The sequence below is a fragment of the Anser brachyrhynchus genome, assembly GCF_964034855.1.
Source record: "Anser brachyrhynchus genome assembly, chromosome: 4".
Lineage (NCBI taxonomy): Eukaryota > Metazoa > Chordata > Aves > Anseriformes > Anatidae > Anser > Anser brachyrhynchus.
Window position 1 is genome coordinate 37,783,782 of NC_137698.1, and position 20,977 is coordinate 37,804,758.

Here is a 20,977-nt window from a genome sequence, read left to right on the forward strand (position 1 = left end):
GCATGAATATAATTTGATAGCTTTTAGGAACTTTAAAGAAACTTTTACAACTGTTCCTTATAATTGAGTATAGGACTAGAGTCTGTCCCAGGGAATCACATTAGCATAGCTCGTAAGACTCTGGAGTCTAATTTTCCTTCTAAAATTGGAAAATGTTAATGCCATCTGTTTTACGTGCATTTAGCCTTTTTTAATAGTGAGCTTTCTTAAAACTGGATATAGGTAAGAAAATATTAAATGAGCTCTGAGATCAAAATCAGGGTATATTGCAGCATGTGTGAATGACCCTGGGCCACCCAGGTTGGGACTTGATTTGTGGCAATATTTGGACTTCTGTTTACTTCCTGGAATATGAGCAAGGATAAAACTAATGGCTTGACTTTCTTTCCTATAACTGGAAGCTGTCACACTTTTCTATTAGTTCAGGTGGCTTTTTTGAGTCTGGAGATGTATCTACATTCATAAAAGTCAGCTTTAAGTGAGCTAGCTTGATACTACCACTAGCGTGGCTGCAGTGGTACAGAGCTCAGTGCTTGTTTTATGATTCAAGAAGTGGGATGCATCCGTTTTGCAGAGAGCTTGTTCCAAGCGTTGTGACTTTACAGTTATAATTATCCAGGCTACAACAAAGTTGGCTTCTTCGGTTTACGCAAATTGCTGCCACAGCTTGTGACCACAACATGTAGCCCTGCCATCCCTGCAAACTCCAACACAGGCAATCCCCATGGGGCAAAGAAAATCCAAGGTTGCTGGGTGTTCTGTGCTATGCTCAGCTGTGCTTCAAGGCTGGTTATATTTGTCTCCAGCTCATCTAAGTGATCATTTATGGCAGAATAAACCTTGGATTTAACTGCTGAATATTTTGCAGAAATTGGACAAAAAGCCACAGTAAAATGAACTCTGACAATGTCAGAGTTATTCTACTCCTACTATTTCAGTTAACCATTTCAAAGTAGCTGATATCACTCACCACACTGCAGTTCAGAAATATACTTATTCATTTCTTATTTCTCTTGTAATTTAAACAAAACTAAAAGAAGTGAATTCTGTGTGTTAGTTAAACTTTGAGCAGGATGTTACTGCCACAAGCAGAGGATTGTAGAGAAAGTGGGGAAAGGGCAGTAGGTACCTCACAGGATAAAGAATTTTCTTGTGTTTTGCCTAAACTGCTTTTGTCTATACAGAAAAGGATTAGGCCTTATTTTCAATCCAATTGGATCTTTGCTGTAACACAGAAATAATTGGGTACTGTTCAGCTTGTACACACAGGTCATAATGTAAAGTGAAAGGGTATGCTCCCTAGTGACAGACAACCAGATTTTTTTGCATTGCTGATATGCTATTTTTGCTGCCCTTTAAAAAAAAAAAAAAAAAAAAAAAATAACCTTGCAATGATTATACCAGAAAACAGGTAGTTAGCTTCAGTCTTGTCTGTCATTTAACTTGCATTTATATCAGAAGAGCAACTTAACTATATTTAAGTACTGTGCAGCTGGTATCACCTTCACTGTGCTTTACACACTGGATGTACTAGCTGCACTATTCCCTTTCTTTGCATGTCTGTTTGATGTTGATCGAAATTATATCTTGGCAGTATCAGGTTGTCTGTAATTGAGACATTTTAATAGAATGAGACTACTTCTGTTATGGAGAAAACAGAACATTAGGGGGATTGGTTACTGTAAATTCTCATGTAAATAGAAGCTTCTAAGAAAGACGATGCTATTCCTACTTAACTTTGATATAGCTGGAATAAAGAAGTTAATAGTGTGTTCACGAAACATAATGTAAATCCAGTGGGGCCGAGCATACAAAGCAGTGGATAATGCCATGTTCTGAAAAATGTACAGTGACATCTGTTTCAACATCGGAAAGATTTTCTTCCTGTGTTGCCATAAGCGAGGTTGTTTCACTGGCTTGAGTTGCACTGCCTTTGAGATTTTTTGATGGTAGGGTTTTGTCTAAATGCTTGGGCTGCACCTGTTCTTTAAATCATTGTCCAAGGAAATTTGGATTAGAGGCTTGTATGCTGTTGAAATATCACCACTGTAGTGCTTTTGCACAGGCACACTATTCTTAGCTTTTTGATAAGCATGCAGGTTTGCTCAGTTTGGTCTAGCAAGTTTTAATGCTGAAGCGGGATTAATTTTCTTTGAAAATACTGCGTAGTGCAAGTCGGGTAACACTGCTGCATGACAGATCTGCAGAAGATGTGAAATAGATGAATTCATGTTACATTAACGGAGGGAGTGCCAAGTGACTGGTTTGGGAGGCAGCAGTCTTTCTGTTCTGTATGTAAAATACATACATTTGTGTCCTGCAGCAAGCGTTCTGAACTTCATTGTGTGGAACAGTGTGACTATTTTTAGGCAAGTGCTTTAACATCGAGTGATAGTGAGGTTTTTGTTTGCTTGTTTTTTGCAGTTGGTTCTTCTGTTTCTGCACCTGATTTGTGTTGATTTAGTGCAGGTAGAGATGCAGCTTAAATTTTTCCTACACAGGCTTCTCTATCTGTAAAGTGGGCTTGAAAACGTTCTTGTCTTTTATCATCTTAACACAATCTAGAATTGTGTTCATTTAAATGCAGCGAGATGTTCAGGTAAATGCTGTTGTCACATTCTGGCATGGCACACAAGGAGTTGCGCTGCCTTTTCTTGATGCACATGTGGAGAACTGTTGGAAGCAAGGGACAGAGGTCTCTGTGATCGCTTTCTGTATCTGGTCTCTGCAGTGCTCCTTTGCAGATTTCTCTTCCAGAAGGAGGAAGAAATGAATCCAGAAGCTTGAGAGTCTGCTTCAAAAGCAGAGAATTTCTGTACAATTATGGTTAGAGACTTAGTTGATGACTTCTTTTTTTTTTTTTTTAATCTTAAATATCAGCAGGTAAAGACAATCTACTTTGGATAGATGGAACTACTGGAATTCATGTGATGTTCCAGATACGAGTAACCACTCTAATACTGCCTACTGAGAGCAAGGAGAAACTTGATACATAAAAGGCAATTGAAAGATTACACATTATATAGTCTGGTCTTGCATTTTTTACTTCCCAATTTGTCCTCTTAATTACAGAAATTATAATTTGGTTATTTAAAGAGTAATAGAGATAGAAATGCAATTTTATATGTGGAAACAAGCATTATGAAGTGACAAGTTGTAATTTATTTAGTCTTCAAATTACTTGTCTTTGACTGTTCAGTTTTGTATCTTCTACTAAACTTGCTGACAGTGAATGGAAAATTCACAAACGCTTTTGCTTTTTGCGTTTCTTGGTACTGCAAGTATTCCTGTTAAAATTGAATCACACTGGGTTGAGTCGGAAATGAAGAGTGTCTGTCATGAGAAAGGCATTTTAAGTTGGATTTGAAGCCAAATCTGAAGTGACAGTCTTCCGTGTACCCTCGTGGGCATCGATCTGTATGACAGACCCACCACGCAGCTTGGTGTGACTTGCCATTTCTGCTGAAGAGGCTCACAGCTTGAATATTAGTAGCGCTGCAGAGCAGTATGTGAAATGCATTAGCAGAGATAAATGTGGAAGCTTGCACATCATCTCCCTGCACTCTGCCTGCACCAGAGTGCTCTTAGTGCCCTTGCTCTTGTGAACGCTAAAACTTCTGAAGCGAGGCTTCTTTTTCCTTTAAAACTCAAAGTAGAGTTGAAAGTGTTGCTTTTTGTTTAAAGAAAAAGCACTTCAAATTCTTCCTTTTCTCAGTTCTGCTCGCTGTCATGTCTGCAGGATTTGTAGAGAAATATTGCCTTAAATTAGAAACTTATTTCATTATTTTTAGTAGAGCAATATTGCACTACACCACTGTCTTACCCACAGAAATACTTGTAATAATGCTTTATTCATGCTTCTTTTCAAAATCATGTGATTTTTTTCATGAATATGTACTTGATAGATTCAGTTTTCCTTTTGTTTCACATTCTGTACTGTTACCAAATGCCAGTAATCGAAATACAGGGGGGGGGAATTTGTTTTTATTCTTCTGGTCGTGTGCGGGTGGAATGCACCTAAGCATTGTTGTCTGTCTTTCTCAGTATTTCTTAAAAATCTGGAAGCATAAAGGGAAATTCAAGCTACTGACTTTTATTTGGTTTGAGATTGAAATAAAATATTTCTTTGAAGTGGCTGAGGTGTAAGGAAAAAAGGTTTCTTAAACTTTAGTGAATCTCTAAGAGAATTGGGGATAAGTGTCAAGAGCAGAACTACAGGTATGTTGAACTTGGTCCATTTGTAGCTTTAACTGCTCTTTGTGCCTAGACCTTGAAAATTCAGTGGGGAGGGACTTGGTTTTGCAAAATCCGTCTCTTCAAAAGCATCCCATTTGTCTTCCTACTTTTTTCCTTTACTCTTTTATATTTTTTTCCAATTGAAGCAAACTCTTCCTTTTGGCTGTGTCTTCAGGGAAAGTTGAGATCTACAGTTTGGTAATTTTCCTCTTTGTTTTTTTTACCTACTATGTCAATCAAATGCTGCTGTTGTCTCACATCAGGCAAAGGTTTGTGCTAAAAGCTGACTCTTCGGACAACTGTTGTGAAACAGAGTTATGAGACCAATTGTTCCCTGAGAATATGGAAATTGCTCATTTTAAATGTAGGGAAACAAAAAAATGATAATCTTTTTCTGTAGAATTCATTTTAACTAGGTAAGGATTTTGGTAACATAGGCACGATTGTTCTAATCTGTTAGCACTGTCCAAAACACTTCCAAGTGTGTCACTCCTCTACATGCACTTTGTATATGCATATCCATAGATATCTTTCTCCCTCACTCGCTAATCCAGCACAGAGGACATCCGAACAGTCAAACTTCCAAGGTGGTTGTCACACTGTCTTACCATTTCTAAGGACCTAGGGGGACCTAGCATAGAAGACCGGGCAGAGAGGAGGCAAGGTGTTTCTTTAGTCAGAATGAAGCAATCTGGCTATGAAAACATGAGCTCGGATTGAGGAACATGCTTCTGTCCCTGCAAAAGGTTGGTCTGTTTCCCCTGCTAGAGCCTTTGGCCCAGGCATTCCCTGCATCCCAAGGAGAGGTGGCCAGTGATGCTGTCAGGTCAGATACGCAGCCCTAGGGGCAGGCAGCAGGTTCCTGGGCCATCCAGACTTCGCAAGCGTGTAGGATTTCCGTCTACTAAATGTGGCAACACAGGCAAGTTTAAATGACTCAAAGGGTAAGGGTTGTCTGTTCGGGTTGTGGACTCTACCTGTTCATTGACAGAATGATCAGTTAATCCTGTCACACCAGCACGAAGTCTAAAATGCATAAAAGGCAAATAGACATTCAAGAAAACAGCCCATATGTTTGCCTTTATCTGTAGCTACTCATAATAATTATAGATGCAGCAGTTGCCATATTCATCTATAGCTGCTGGGTAGTTATAAATGAGAGGCACTCGCTGCAGGTGAAAAACTGAGTAGAAAGAGACTTAAGATTTTTTTTTTCCAGTATGGAAGGCTCTGTTTTGCCTGTTGGATTCATTTTTGGTAGCTAATCTACCTGGAAAATAATCTCTCAAATAGATGCCTGTCTTGTTGACATGGAAGCACTTTAACTTGGAGTGGATGTGTTGAACTCCTTGAAAAATCAACTGTGAGCTCCTCGTGTTTCATTTTTCATGTTTTGTATTTGTGGCACTTGTTTCTCCAAATAAGGCTTTAGAATACTTCATTACATGTGATTGTTTTTATACCACAGTAAAAAAAAAATAGATTCGTGCCCTCTTTTTTCCCTGCTGTTGAAATTGTATGTTAGTGGAAATGAGTTACCTGTAGAAATTGCAGTAAATGTTGAAAAAGAAAGAAAAATCCGTGTTTATAGTGTAGCTTTTGCCTCTTAATCTTCACTAAGACACTTCATTTTTTTTTTTTTTCTCAAAACCTTGTTTAGGACTAATGAAAATAATGAAAAGACTACCTTGAAGTTTGTGTTTTTTATCTCGAATTTTTAACATCTTGAAAATCATATTCACTTCAAATTTTCAGGCATCTCAGTTCATAGAAAGGCACTTAGCAATACTGAGATAAAATAGAAGGTACGGTATATTTGAAATCCGATCCTTCAGTGCAAAAATATTTTTGCGCGATATTTACTATCTTTAAATACAACAAGAATTGATGGAATGAAAAGAAATGTATTTGAAACAGTGCTAAGTCTGCTTGCATTTTTGTGTTATGAACATAGGCAGTTGAAAACAGCAAATAGACTTTTCTATTAAAGTTTTGTTGCGAGTGCTCTTGGAAATTGAGAACAGAACAAATCTAATCCATTAGCGCAGATTTTCTCCCTCCACCATGTGTCTAACAGAAGTTTTTTTTACTGTTAATGGATATAGTAGAAAGAGTAAATGTTTGCATTTGAAACTTTGTACTTGTAAAGTAAAGCTGAGCAAATAACTCTATTTAAAAATAAAGAATCATAGGCACTGGACATAATTTGAGACGTTTCTTGAGCAGTTTTGTTAGAAGAGAATAGTAGATTGTTCCCAGTAAACTAGTTAAATGTTTTGTATTCTGCTGTATTTTATATTCTGCTGTATTTTAAATACTCGATGAATAAACATGAAAGGCTTGTGTAATCATTTAGGAATTCCAGTGCCTTTAGAAATGTGTGTATCATTGAATTTTACTGTAATCAAAGCCTCTTTACATAACTATTAGGCAGTGTATTACTTGGCACTGGACCAGGCTGCCCAGAGAAGCTGTGTATGCTGCATCCCTGGAGGTGCTCGAGGCCAGGCTGGGTGGGGCTTTGAGCAACCTGGTCTGGTGGGAGGTGTCCCTGCCCGTGGCAGGGGGTTGGAACTGGGTGGGCTTTAAGGTCCCTTCCAACCCAAACCATTCTGTGATTCAATGATATTACGGAAACAAATTCCCATATGGCTGTAATTCTCCATGCTTGGTTTTCTTCGTGCCAGAAATGAGAATTCTGCTCATGTCCTCTTTGTTTTGTCCTGTTAAACAGGGACTGTGTGATCACAAAGGGAGGAAAAAAGCCTCTCACTTTGCAACATGTTCTGCTGTGTTTTAAGACACTATGCCGTTTGTGTAGTGATGGCTAGAGAGACAGGAGAAGGAAGGAGAAATTTGGTCCATAGCATGGTCAAAGCTTAGTGTGTTCAGTTCTCTCCTAGCATCTAGTTGACCCAAATTCTTGGGGGTGGGTGTTTGACTAAAAATCCTAACGGTATAAATCTGATAGAACTTAAGCATTTGAGCTTAACTGTCAGTTTACAAAGCAGTAACCACACAGAACCAAGTATCAGCTGCTTTATAGGGTTTTGGGACTTTGGGAGAGATTTCCTTTCACTGAGAAGTAAACTGACTTGTGGTGTAAAATCATGGGCACTGTGCTTACTGAAGAGGTTAAGGTATTTAAGTCCTGATGAAGTATGTGGGGTGCTGTTGTAGCCTAGGGCACTACAGCAGGGATGGACATAGTGTTCAGAAGCTGATGGTTTACATGGCCCTCCTATGCATTTTTGTGTGGTTTCCTTTTCCCCGTAGCCAGGCTTCAGAGCAGAAAGGCAGCTGTCTGATGTCTTATGATATTGCTTTAAAACAGTTACAGCATGCTGTGATGGTACCAGTAAGCTGTTCTTCAGTCCTTCTGCCTTCCTCTTAATATGCAGTTGCATTGATTTTGTACATTACAGTGAAAACAAAGCAGATGAGTGTACTGTGTGGCACAGACTCCGGTGTTACGGAAGCCTGTTGTTATGGCTTGTTGTTGTTACGGCTTGTTGTTTTTCTCCTCCTTTTGGAGTTCTTGTTATCACAGTCATAATATTTTTAAAGCAAGAATAGATGAAGATTTTTATAGTATTGTGCAGCTGTTGATGTTTATTCTGGCAATATTATTATCCGTAAATTCTTTGTCATGTATGCATTCTCACTAATGTGAAATGAAAAAGCTGCAAGTCATGATTATCCAAAGTACTTCAAGATTATTTTTTTTTTTAATTCAGAGTAGGGCACACTATGGCTTCCTATTTTATTTGAATTTTAAAGGATATCACAGTCTATTTTGTTCCCTAGTTTTGTTTTTCTTTGCCAGCTTTTCCTGCAGATTTGAGCATGTTTCAGTAAGGCACAGCATTTTAAACATGACTGGTCTAGTGGCTCTTAGAGCTATCACAGGAACCTAGTACAGAGCAAATGCAGACACACCAATTAGCAAAGACTGTCCTGTCAGTTTTGACAGTAAAGCTTTAATACCTGAGCCATCTCCAAGTGCAATTCAGAGGTTTTCTCTGGGGAGAAATTAGAGGAATGTGTTTTGTCTAAAAGCAGACGAGCAGGCATGCTGTCATACACAGCAAAGAGCTATACGTTTGCACCAGTTGTGTATATATTGCTGTGTGGAAAGGGGGTTTATTAAGGATGTGTGTATAACGTTGATCTAGTTTGATATGCACAGCAATTTCAGGTGGAGGCTGAAGTCTTTGTGCATCTCCTGTCTGTCTGCATTGCTTTGGATTTGTTTGTGTAACAGCAATGCAGGCATTTATTATTAAATTGTTTTTAGGCAATGCAAAGAAAAATGGTATTTCTGTAGAGCAGAAGTAAGGCAGAGTGTAGCACAGTATTTTTTGTGGATCTGTTAGAACAAATGTGTTCTGCAAGTTTCTGCCTGTACCTGTTTCACCAAAATCTGTGAGCAGGACCCAGAGGTATCACTGAATCTCAGCTTTATGTTCCCTGCTGCTCTTCAGACAGTTGACTGGGAGTGTCAGAAGCAGTCAGTAGCACTTTCTATCCCCATATATACACGAAGAGATAAAAGCTAAGTCATTTGATTGCAACATCTGCACCATGAGCAGTTGTATGGATCATTTTTTCTTAAAATGCAGATTTGTAAATTTGGGGATGGGAGAAAACTATTTCTGAAATTACTTCAGAGAGGATTGTCTGCTTCCTTACGGAAAAACTGCCATGTGGGACAAACGTGATTTATTTTCTGTAGAAGGCAGCAGTCGCTGTGTCTTTGAGATGCTTGGAAGGCTTGGATTTTGACACACAGCAGCCTTAGTGAAATCGAGCATGGAGGTCCTTGATTTGTTATAGCTATAGATTCTCACTGCCTCTATTCCTGGGGAATAACTTGGCAGCTTTTCAAAAAGAAGTAATTGCAAGGCTCTCACTCAAGAAATTATCTTTGAATGTGGAAGCTCTGGACAGTTACTGCCCAATTATTGCTACCCTGTTCTGAAATAACATCACCCCTGTGACAGGGAGGTTTCTGAATAATTACCTGTGCCCAAATGGCTCTCAGGCTTGGGTGTTGACAGAGGAAAGACTGGTCTTGCAGTATAAGTTAAAACATAGGTACATACACCCCTTTCCACTGAGAAGCATCCTAAAAGAGTTTTTCTGTGTATGCGCAACGTTGTGCAAGTCTTCTGTCCAGAGTCTCACTATCCATTAAAACAACCTTGGCCTTGTCAGTTAGCATTCCTCTCCTGGTGGATAAATCTGTGTTGATTTAGAGATGGCCACAGCATGGAGTATTTTGTCGCAGTGCAGTGGTGCATTCCTTTCCCCTACTCCTTTCTTTGAGTGGTCCTAAGGTGGGACCCAGGAGCAGCCTCCTGTGGGAGGGACCAGAGAGCCCAAGTGTTTTCTTCTGTTTTCAGACACCCAAACCACCGTAATCAGCAGTGCAGTTGGTATGAACACGACCAAAAGCCTGTTTGCTCCAGCAGCATTAAGCTCCCCAGGAAAAGTAAAACAGCGTTTTAGCATCTCTCCTAACTTGTATGTTAGCCCCCCCCAAAAAAACCATGAGCTATTTATTGAATCAGTTAGAGAGGAAGAAGAAGAGAAGGGAAAGCACTCAGTCTAGTAAGTAAGCTATTGTTGGTCTTGGTTTTGGTTTGTTTCCCCCTCCCCTAATATATTTGAATTTTAGAGGATATTGTATTTGAATTTTAGAGGATATTGAGTTGTAGTTCACCTATTTTCTTCTATGACATGTATCCTCTTTTAGAAGGTGATGTTAGACAAAGCAGCCTACAAGTGTTTGGTAAACCTACCCCAGGTGTGTTCACCTGTGTGTTGGTCTTCTCTTGGTGTGGTTTTAGGGTTTTGTCATTTTGGGGTGTCTTAGGGAGAGGAGGAAAGGGAACTTTCCTACTTTTCTGTACTTCTATCCGGTAGAAACCGTGGCCTGATTATTCATTGAACTTGCCAGGTGTAGCTGACTGGGAGAGTCAGAATTTCTGTGTAGCATAATTTCTAGAGATCAGGCTGTCAGGGAATCTGATGGCAGGGCACTGTTTGCAGCCTGGAATAGAGGTTAGTTTCCGAGCAATAATAGTGTTTGCAAGAGAGAAGGCAGAAATTCTGAAAGGTGTGTGTAGTTGTGTGAAGTTTTTCTTCTAAAACAGAAGAAGCAGGCAAGTCTTCAAAAACAGGGAGAAGTCCTCAAAAACAGGGAAGCAGAGTGACTGTCCTGTTAATCTGAAGAATTCCATATCCTGTTGTTTTTAAAATAAAAGCCTGGTGTCAGCAAATAATTATTTTTATGTTGGAAAAAATTTTAACCACGTGTTAGTTATTTGTGACTGGTTGTTCTTCCTTGTTACATTCTATAATGGTGGCATACTTGCAAAGTTTTATCAAGTCCACAGTCTCTGTGCATGCCTCCTGATGGTAAGCTGTCTGTCCTCACTTTTGCATAAATCCCTGTATATAAATTGTAGGCTGAAAGACAATGAGAGGTCCTTGGAGTAAGCTGAGTGCTCAACCAATGGTCTGCACAGCCCTCCAGCTCTTGCCCATTATCCTTTTAACAATCAAGCTCTTGATCAGCTTCAAAGCTGCCATGTGGCACAGTTGTTCAGCAAGTGGGGTGTCCGGAGAAAAGGCCGTAGTGCTTCTCCCTTCACCTCTGTTTGAGCTGTTGGAACAGCTTTGGAGCTTGGGCAGGTCTGTCAGCAGGATGGGGTAGTGTGCTGGCGCTGGGAAAACTGGTGGAAGAATTTCTGTTGGAGAGACGTAGCCACATCTGCACGTATATCAGTGAATTTGACTAGTGCAGTCCTTGTTACTTTTAGGAAAACTCAGAGGAGTAGTTTGAAAACTGAATCAGTGCCTTTGGTACACTGTCAGACCTCCAGCAGAAAGTGCATGTGCACTGCAGTATTGCAGTGGGAATATGGATACTCAGGTCTTTTCTGGATATAGCTTTTATATGGAAAAGAGAAAGACGCTTAAGATTAAGTTAAATGTACTCATCTGTGGAGTTAACAGCTGTTTGACTGAGATATGGCAACACTAAGTGCTACTTGAAGATAAGAGCTGAAGAAATACCTTGTTGAAGGTACTGGGAAGCTTTAGAGAGGCAGGTGTAGCTAGTCACATCAAGAACCTAGCTGTGACACAGTCTGCTGGACTTCTGCTTTGGGAGTAAGGCTTCGTGATGAGTGAGGATGTACAAAGTCAAGCACATCTAGGATGAGTAGTGACATTGTACCTGAATTCTGTTGGCAATCTTCAATACAGATAGTGTGAATTGCAGCAGCTCTTACAATAGAAAATGATGTTGCTGGACTTTAGTACAAGCCGTGCTTTCCCCCTACAGCTGTTAGTATTTTATAGGGTTTGAATTGAATTCTGGATGTAATTTAACTTAGAAAATTGCTTTGTAATGAACATTTTCAATTCAAAAAAAAATGTATATGAAAATTTACCTAATTATTTCCAGTAATAATATTTGAATCTAATATTTTCAGAAATGCTTAATCAGTTATCTGTCCTTATTTGGGACTGAAAGGGAGTCTGTTGGAAAAAAGCAGGGAGGAGAAAGGAAGGATGAATGCCTAGCTGTTCTTCATGGAAATTGTTAATTCCCTATGAACTTGTGATACACTCACATTTACTGTTGAAGTTCCTACCTATCAGTTCCGGAGACTTCAGTGAGTCACTGTGGGAGGGGATCAAACCTGATTTACCACATCCTCTCCAGCACCCATGGGTGGTGAAAGGTTCCCGCCTGAGCAGCATGGGGCCAGGAGCTGGAGGTGCAGCAGCAGTACCTCTATAGGCTTGGACAGAGAAGCTTTGCCTCCAGGGTTTTATTCAGCTTTGGCTGGTCCGCTAGCAAATGTCTAGATTTCTGAAAAGTGCTTTAAAAATAACAATTTCTTCTCACCTTTCAGTGGCTTGATAGTTTGTGACAGCCTCTGCTGCATGGCCCTACCTTGTTAGGCCTATTTTTAAAGCATGAGGCAGGTTACCTTGAACAAAAGAGAATTTCTGGCATGGTTTTTATTGAGTGTGTTTTGTTCAGGTGGCAGCTGCAAAGGATGAGATTTGATTCTTATATAATTTTTGTTCACCTTTAGAGCTAGCTTTATGTCATTTGTGACAGGCTGTGTTTCCTGTCACTTTCTGTTACGTTTTCTCTTAATCTAGATAGACCACAACAGTGTAAAAAACAAAAATAAAACAAACAAAAAAAACATTCTTCTGATATAACAATGATGTTCCCTTAATAGAGTATGCAGCTAATCTATGTGCTGTTGCTACATGAGTAGTCATCAAGGAAACCTCATAGTTTATACATTAGACTGGAAAAAAACTGAAAGGTCCGGAATGGTACTGGGTTGACTAAGGTGTTTTTAAGGAATCAGACATGAGTTTGTATATCTTTTTCTGTGTTAGAACTTTCATTTCACCTAAGATGATGATGAGAGTTATGGGTTGAGTTACGGCAAGTTACTTAGATATCCATACCTCTCAGATCTAAAGATGCCAATGGGCTGCTGTCTGGATTGTGATTAAGTTAGTCATCCAATTTCCTATTTTATTTATTTTTAGCTACTCAGGTACTTTTAGTCTTCCTCTGTATACTTAGGCACTTCTAAGGATGCCTGAAGAAATCTGTCGGCAGCTTTTTCAAACTCTTAAGTACATGGCTATCAGGCAGCTCCTCAGAGCCACTCCTAGCTGCTGTCACTTACAGGAAGATGGATTACAGCTCTTCTACAATGAGAGGGGGGTTATAGATCAGCCTACGCAGTGGTGCATGTTTTCAGGAGATTTGGGGCATGCTGTTTGTGTGCCAACTATTGGGCTGATCATATGATGTGGCCCAGCTGAGTGTCTGAGGGAGAGGTGTAATTCAGCAGAACAAGCTATTTCCATTGAAATGTTTTGGACTGAATTCCAAAATACTATTAATGTGACGCGTCGCTTTCCTAACATTTCTATAGGGAAGCTGAGTAGATCTCACTCTGTCTAGTCTCAGTCATCCTAAAATTCTGTGCGCCTTTCTTTGTATTTCAGCACACAGATGGTTCCTATAATATAATTTGTCTTATATATTTGGAGAGAAGTATGCTGTTGAATTTGGTTCTAATTTCACAGTTGTTACATAATGTCTGCTTTGTTTGGTAAACCAAATGTTCAATTGAAGAGCCTTCTTTTTTCTTTTTTTTCCTTTTTTTTTTTTTTTTACTACATGGTAAAGTTTGTTGATCCATGCAGTGTTTGCTTTTGTATCCTAGAGAGTTTGAAGATTTATGTTGGTTATTTAAGTGGTTGAACCCATCTTAAAATTTTACTGACCAGTCAGAACAGTGAGAACAGGTACACTAAATCTGAACGGCATTTTTTTTGAATAAGACTGAAGATCTTTGTTTTAAAAGAGGCAAATCAATAGTAGATATGTGACAAAGGGAGATTGTAATAAATAAAATTGTTCAAGACAATTAGGAAATTCGGATTCAACCTGTGCCCCTGGTTTTTTAATGAGCAACTTAGCAGTTAAACTTCTCAACTGTGGTGCAAATGATGTCTTCATTACTCCTACTCTTAGTTACGGAAAAGTCTGTCAAGGCTTTGATCCTGTACTTGTAAATCATTGTTATACATGACCACTGGAAAGGAAATTATGATGACTGCAATGAGAATACATTTATGAAAATTCAGGTCTGTCAGCATCTCCTTTATAAATTTTTCTTTTCAGAGTTTTGTAAGTTGGGCATAAAAACTTGCTTTAGGCTAAATATTGAAAGATTTAACACTGAACTCTTACATTTATATGGGGACTTTGGTGCAGGAATCTCTTACAATGACAGTTTGAATATACATCCCAGCGAATAAAAATATGCAGTCATTTTTAGGTATTCCAGTTTGTGGTGCCTGGTGAATGTTGGGTCTCCGTAGGCTATATGGTTAAAAATGATGCAGGCTTGGTAGCTGAGTGTCTGCTCTGTTAGGGAATAGTAGTCACTGCCCTCGGGGCAATGCGAGCATAACTGCAGTCAAGCAGTACTCAAAAGAATTCAAGAGGAGTAAAGCTCAAAGGGGATTTACATTTTTTCAATTAAATTCAAAAATACAGTCTTTCTGAGGGGAGTTCACTTAAGCTAAAAACTTATCTTTTTCTGAAAGAGGGAGAGAATTATGCTGAGTCACAAGGTGATCTGTCGTTGAATGGCTTTAGTATTATCCGGTGTCCAGATAGTGACTTTTATCTATTTCATCTGTGTATGCTAAGAATGTCTTTTGTCAAATATATGTGAGAAAGTGAAATTAGAAGGTCCATTGCCCTTGCCTATCTTATTTCCAACATCCCTAGTTTTAAAGTCTGGGGAATGCTACCTTCGTTTAAATAGCTCTTTTCCTTGCTTTTATGCTAATGCACAGTTGCATTTGTTTGGAATATTTATCCCTTCTTTTACCTTTCGTATTCTGATGCTAAATAAGTTTAACTATTTCCATCTTCTTACCTAAAATTAGGTTCACCATTCTTTACAACATCCTAATCCTGCTTCTTGAATACGAATGGCAAATGTACATAGTATTGCTGATAGAGTGGAAATACCATTCCTGATGCATCTGAAAAAGCTTATTTACTTTTTTTGAAGTTGTTCATGCCTCATACTCCGCCTGTTTATTAATGATATACTTAAGTCTTTCTGCTGCTGTATTTTCTGAACAAATCTGTGTCTAGCTTATAGAGGAAGTGCTAGTTGTTACTAATTGAATGCATCACCTAGTACTTAATATGGTTATGTTTTTGTTACTCAGATCCTCCGTGTGTAATTCTTTCTGTATCATATTGAGGCTTTGCTCATTATAGGTTCTGCCTTTTATATTTCATTATAAAGCTGCTATGATTTTTGTGTAGTGTTCAGTGAAAGTATGAAATAAAATTAGCCTTTTGACTGAGTCTCAAGGAACTCTCATTACTGTTTGAAACCTTCCATTTCCTGATTAGCCAGTCTGTTAATCTCTCTAATTTCTTTTCAGCTGACTAATAATTTTTGAAAAGGCACTATATCAAATGCTTTATTGAAGTCCAGAAGATAAGAGCTAGTGCATTTCCTTTGTCGAGACAATCAGTTATCTTACAGAAGAAAAATAAGAAATGTCTGGTTTGATCTCCATTTAATGAACATGTGTATTTTTCTAATGTGAGTTTGACAGTCATTATTTGTTAGATGATTCCCATACTACTGGATTTCATGCATGTATCCACCTGTTCTGTGGAAGTATAACTTAAGTTAAAGAAGCATTTCTGCATAAGATATGTGCAACTCTGCTAATGGACTAATCTGGACAAAGTTTTGAAATCTATAAATACTAAAATGTAGAAAGATAACTTTGGGTTTTAACAGCTTGTTACCTGAGATAATACTACAGTCAAACCCTAGGAATGGTATCAATTTAATTATCTATGCTTTTTTTTGGTTGAATATTAGGGTTAACTTTTTACTTTCAGACTTACTCTTCACTATCATGTCTTTTTTTTTTTAATTAACTTATGGTGGCTCAACATCAATGCAGCAGAAAATAATTATTTCCTCTGTTCTGTTATGGCTTCTGTAGTGTACCTGGTCTTCTACAGAAGAGCTACACAAGGGGATTGAAGGACACCTAGAAAAAGGATAACAGGAAGTCTGGAGCAGCTGAAAATCCATGAAGGGAAAAAAAAATCAGGGGTCATAAAATGGTCTAAGGACAACAGAACACGTATAAAACATATTTATTTGGTTGATGCTTTGTTTAATATGGGATTATTTTAGTGGTTTGTCAGATGTAACTGAAGTAAAATTAGAGAGCATATGTAGGGTGTTAGGATAGCAATGAAAGAAAGTTAAGGGCATGAAATGGTATAGAATTTGGTGAAATTACAGAGGAAAAAAAGGAAAGCTTTATGCATATAATGGGTAAGAATATGAAAAAAAGAGTTAAGATATAATAAGGGAGGATATGATAGAGTAGGCAACAAGTGAAGAACTGTAGACAGGGTCACATTTGTTTTGAACTTCGAGTTAGGAAAGTAGCAGAAGAGACTGAGGCATCAGTTTCTGCATCTGCTGAAAAAGTACATTTTATTTTATAATTTATTTAGTTTGTTACATAGTTTTCTCTTGTTTATCAAGTAATAGATTTTCTATAGAGAAAATAGGATTTGGAGCTTTATGCAGTTTTCTGCCATGAAGCATTTATTTCTCCTTCACAGTTTCGGAACTCAAAGATAACGATTCTGTACAGGGCTTTTGTCTAAAGGGAAGAACAGGTCAGGGTTTTTTCAGAGGTACAGGTGTGTTAAAGCTCTTGAACGTCCATCATGTGTCCTCAGACCACGTCCTCCCCTTTGCCTGCTCTGTTGAGGGATTGTTGTCTAAGAAACAGCATTGAAGTACAAAACTTCTAAGCTGAGTTGGAAAATACAGGCCATCAATTGATGACATTAATTTCGGGCATGATTTGGCAACACAGAATTAATATGTAGTAGATGAGTAGATGTACTGGATAGTTAAAAAAAAGAAATGCAGATTTTTTTTTAAAGCCATGAAAATGCTTTTATTTTTAGCTGTTAAAGTCAAAGTTTAAGATTTGAATGAAATCAAATTGCTTTTTACACTAGATTTTCTTTTAGAAAAGAATCCCCTGTTTTTATAATGGTATGACTTGACTGATGTGAGTTTGCCCCTTAATTCACATGGGCACAGCTAGGAGCTCCACCATAGCCTTGTTTCAAGCAGTATCTGTTACAAAAAAAAAAAAAAAAAGAGGTCTTTGTGTTTTAAAAATATCTGTTAAACATCATATTTCTTGTGGTACTTGTTGAATCTTTCCCTGTTAAGTTTATGGATATGTAAATCTTTGTACTCTCCTTCCTAAATTGCTGCCAGTCAGCATTTAGTTTAATCCATTTTTTCCTGTGAGGTATCTTGGTGAAAGGGCTAGGGTATCACAGGCAGTTCAAATTATACTGTAATTTCGTTCTTTCTTCATGATCTAGAAGTTCCAAAGTGTTTGCGTTAATTCTTGTGTATTTTTGTACTTTCTCCTTGTTTTCCTGGTGTTGAAAAAAAAAATAAAAGAAAATCCATTAGCAGTTTTGATGTTGTTAGGGTGGAAATGCTGTGCCCGTATGTTGGCATGCTAAGAGTATGCAACACTGGAAAACCAGGTTTAGTATATGAGCATTCAAATAACTAGAGTTTGTTTCAAAGATGGTGCTATTACTGCATTGTTTAGTGTTTGGGTATTGAGTGTAGGGAAGTGGGGAGGTGGAAGTGAAAGAGAGTTGTTTTAGACAATCAATTTAGTGTGGATATGTGAAAGAGACATTACTATAGAAAAGACATCAAAAAGTGCCTTGCTGAATATGAGCAATGAGTACCTTTTCACTTAAAGTGTTGAAGCTTTTTCCTGCTTCCTTTGCCTGAGAACAGAAATGAAGTATGGAGCTTGTGCAAGAACTTTCATTGATGCCATTAGGTATTGGACCTGTCGTTGAAATCCAAAAATTTTAGTCTGTGAGTGGAAAAAATATTATATTTCCATTTTCCTTGAAAACATTTGTTTTTTATAACCCGAATGAGAAAACTTTGAAAATGTAACGTACAAAATAACAATTTGTTTTTATCGCATCTGACTTCAATGTTGTTGTTTTCCAAAATAATTTAAAATTTGGCATTTTAAAATACTAAACTACAGTAACTGGTATTAATAATGTACCAACAGGATCTGAGATTTTGAAAGAAAATTCTTTAAGCAGCCATGGCTCTTTGTATATCTTCATATATATATTTCATATGTAATCTATCTTCTCTGAAGTCAGCATCCAAATCCTTTTTCAGAACAGAAAGATGCTTATAGATCTGTGGTTCCCGTTGTGTTTTGCAAGCCATGCTTCTGAATCCGCTGAGGAAATACATCACTTGAATGGCGTGCTGGATGAGCGGCAGCATGGGAGCTGCACATCAGAAGTCTCTGAATGGCCTGGCTCTTGGTGTAGCTCTGGATTGCGTGGCTGAGACATGCTATTTTGGGATGGTTTCAATTAGGTCTTGGGCTTTGAAGAGATATTTAAATAGCACAGTGTTTTGGAATACATAACTAAGTTTGTTAGGGGGATACCCCCAACTGCGTACGGAGGAAGGAAGCTGAGTAATCCTGTGGTATGTGGAATGGGAGACATGAACTGATGGTCTTAATTTTGCCGCAGGCTTACTGTGTTATCAAAGGCAAGTCACAAATACTTTCATTTTGCAGAGGCTTTGATTTTTATGGAATGACCTCAGTGCATGAGATTAAGTATGTTTGCGTGCATGGCTAGGATCTGTGTGTTGGGTAACAAAGCTTCATGTCTGAAGATGCTAAGCACCGATGTAGTGGTAAGGTAAAGAAGCTTCTGCCTTAACAAAATGGGGGAAAGCACCTGGTGTTCTAAAGAGAAGTGCATGGGATGGTATGTACTTAACTTTTCTTTTTAATAGAAGGTAATGTAAAAAAACAAATGCCAAGCTTCTTCCATCCGTGCATCCTTTTACATGTTCCAACCATACATGGTTGAAAGGAAGTTCTTTTACCCAACAAAATTCTGTCATTTTCATTGTTATTAATGGTTTTAAGCAGAAGAACACCAAGAAGCTGAGAATAAGTTGGAGTCTTTAATACACGAGTCCGTGGATTTTGTTGTTCACAGATACAGTTGTTGTGTGGGTGTTTCCAAAGCTTCGGTGTGAGTCCTTTGTTCTTGGTTAGTGGAGGGTCCCTGCTTTGAGATAGCTACTCTGATAGTAAGTATCGCCATTCTAACTGAGGGGAAAAATTCGATCTTTCTTCTTTCTTCCTCAGTTAAGGTGCTGGTGGGCTACCAGAGGCATTAAAATTGAGATTTCATCCAAGTGCAACAACTTATTTGCACTTGACTGGGCATATTTTTATTTTTTTAATTTTTTTTACTTCTTCCAGAAAGACAGTATGCATGGTACAGGGAGAAGGAAGCTTTCTGTGTTGACCAGTGAGGAGCTTTGAAGTGACACTGTTTGTATCCCTTGTAAATGTATCAGTCACGGAGAGGAGAATTTTTTGTTCTCCAGCTAAATTCCCAAGTCGTTTGTCCCCATCTCTGTTAGTCTTGGGGCATATGGTGGGAGAAGTTTTCCCCTGCCCCTTCCAAGGGCAGAGTAATGATCGGGATGGAGCAAGAATTGAAAAACAGTTTCTCAGCAGCTAAACCAAGTAATAGGAGTGTATGGCATTTCTTTTTCTCAGTCAAAGGTTTAAAAGCACATGGTAATGAAGGTAGTAGAAGCAGAACTATTCTTTTCATGGTCTTGTAGCCAGAGTTCATCCTCTACCAGCAATGAATTAGGATGTGTTGCGGAGAATTGGAGCGCAAGGCTGTGCTGCAGGTCCTGGGTTTATTAACCCTTTGTTGCAGAAAGGGATATTTTGAGGTGTGAGTTCCACTGGCTATTACTATGGATGATGAGAAAAAAGCCATGTGATTTGAGCTGGCTATTATAGCTACCTTTAATTTAAGTGTTCCTGTGTGTAACCTTCACCGAAATACTGTGTTGACCAGTTTTCTTATTGCTCCCTAGGGATGCATATTTTTAATTTTTGTGTGTTGCTATTGCTTGTTTTAACATAGAAACATGTGGAGATGTTCTGTGGCATGTTTTAGGTTTGGTGTTGGTGGTTTTGGTTTATTTCAACATGAAATGTGTGTGTCAGACTCTCCTGATGTATTGCACAGGAATTCCTGTAATTTGCTGGAGCACAAAGCCATTTGTGAGAAAATGTTCTTCATACATGCAGAGAACAGAACTTATTCTCTGCAAGTAAAAAGCAGGAAAGTGAGGACTGGGTTACAAAACAATCACTGAACTCAGGCTGCTGTGTGCATTTTCCAGGAAAATGGCCAATCTAGTGCAAGTACAACAATTAAATATTCCTACAACAAAGAATTTATATGAAACTCTATTGTGGATGCAGGTCTGTAATGTTCAGGAATGTGTTTGACCACTTGTTGTTGCTGATGTTAAAAGAAAGCTGAAGGACATAGTTGTGAACTTGAAACTCTGCAGATCCAGCTCACAAAGGCCTCAATAGTGAAAGGCTGCAGATGTGTAAGTTCAGTAAAGAGGGGACTTTACTTTATCATGTGAACTTTATGACAAAGGACTGGCAGCTCTCTAGTGCCTAGCTCAATTTCTGGTTGCTAAAAAAGGAAAAAAATATATATGTAGAAAGGTGTGAAGTTGTTTTCTGAGCATAGGTTCAGCATAACCATGCTGATCCGTGGTGTCTCAGAAGCAAGTGTTTGTGCTTGACTGGCCCTGTGGCACAGGGCAACCTTTAGTGGTACCCTCCACACAAGAAGAATTGTTTTGCCAGATGATTCATGGGTTGCCAGTGGAGCAGGATTTGTAAAGAATGTGTTGGAACTGTTCGTTATCAGTGGAGGACGTGGGAAATTTAAGGGAGAAAAAGTGAGAGGAAAAAATATTGCTGTTAATACAATTAAACTGCGTAACTGGAAGTGGCTTTTGTTGTTGCTCTTCTATACAGAGGCACTGCTAGAAGGACACTGAGCCTCTGCTCAGGAAGCATAGGTTTCCTTAAAGGGTATCCATTTGGTACTGGTGCTTATCTTCACAGAGAAATCTTGTCAAGCAAAACGATGGTCAGTCAGCAGATTTTATTTCTTGGA

General features: G+C 38.5%; 1 protein-coding gene across 24 annotated transcripts in view; it reads left to right on the forward strand.

The window, feature by feature from the left end:
• The window catches only part of INPP4B (inositol polyphosphate-4-phosphatase type II B), a 304,962-nt gene that overhangs the window by 144,790 nt on the left and 139,195 nt on the right, over positions 1-20,977 (forward strand). The gene's annotated exons all lie outside the window — the stretch shown is intronic.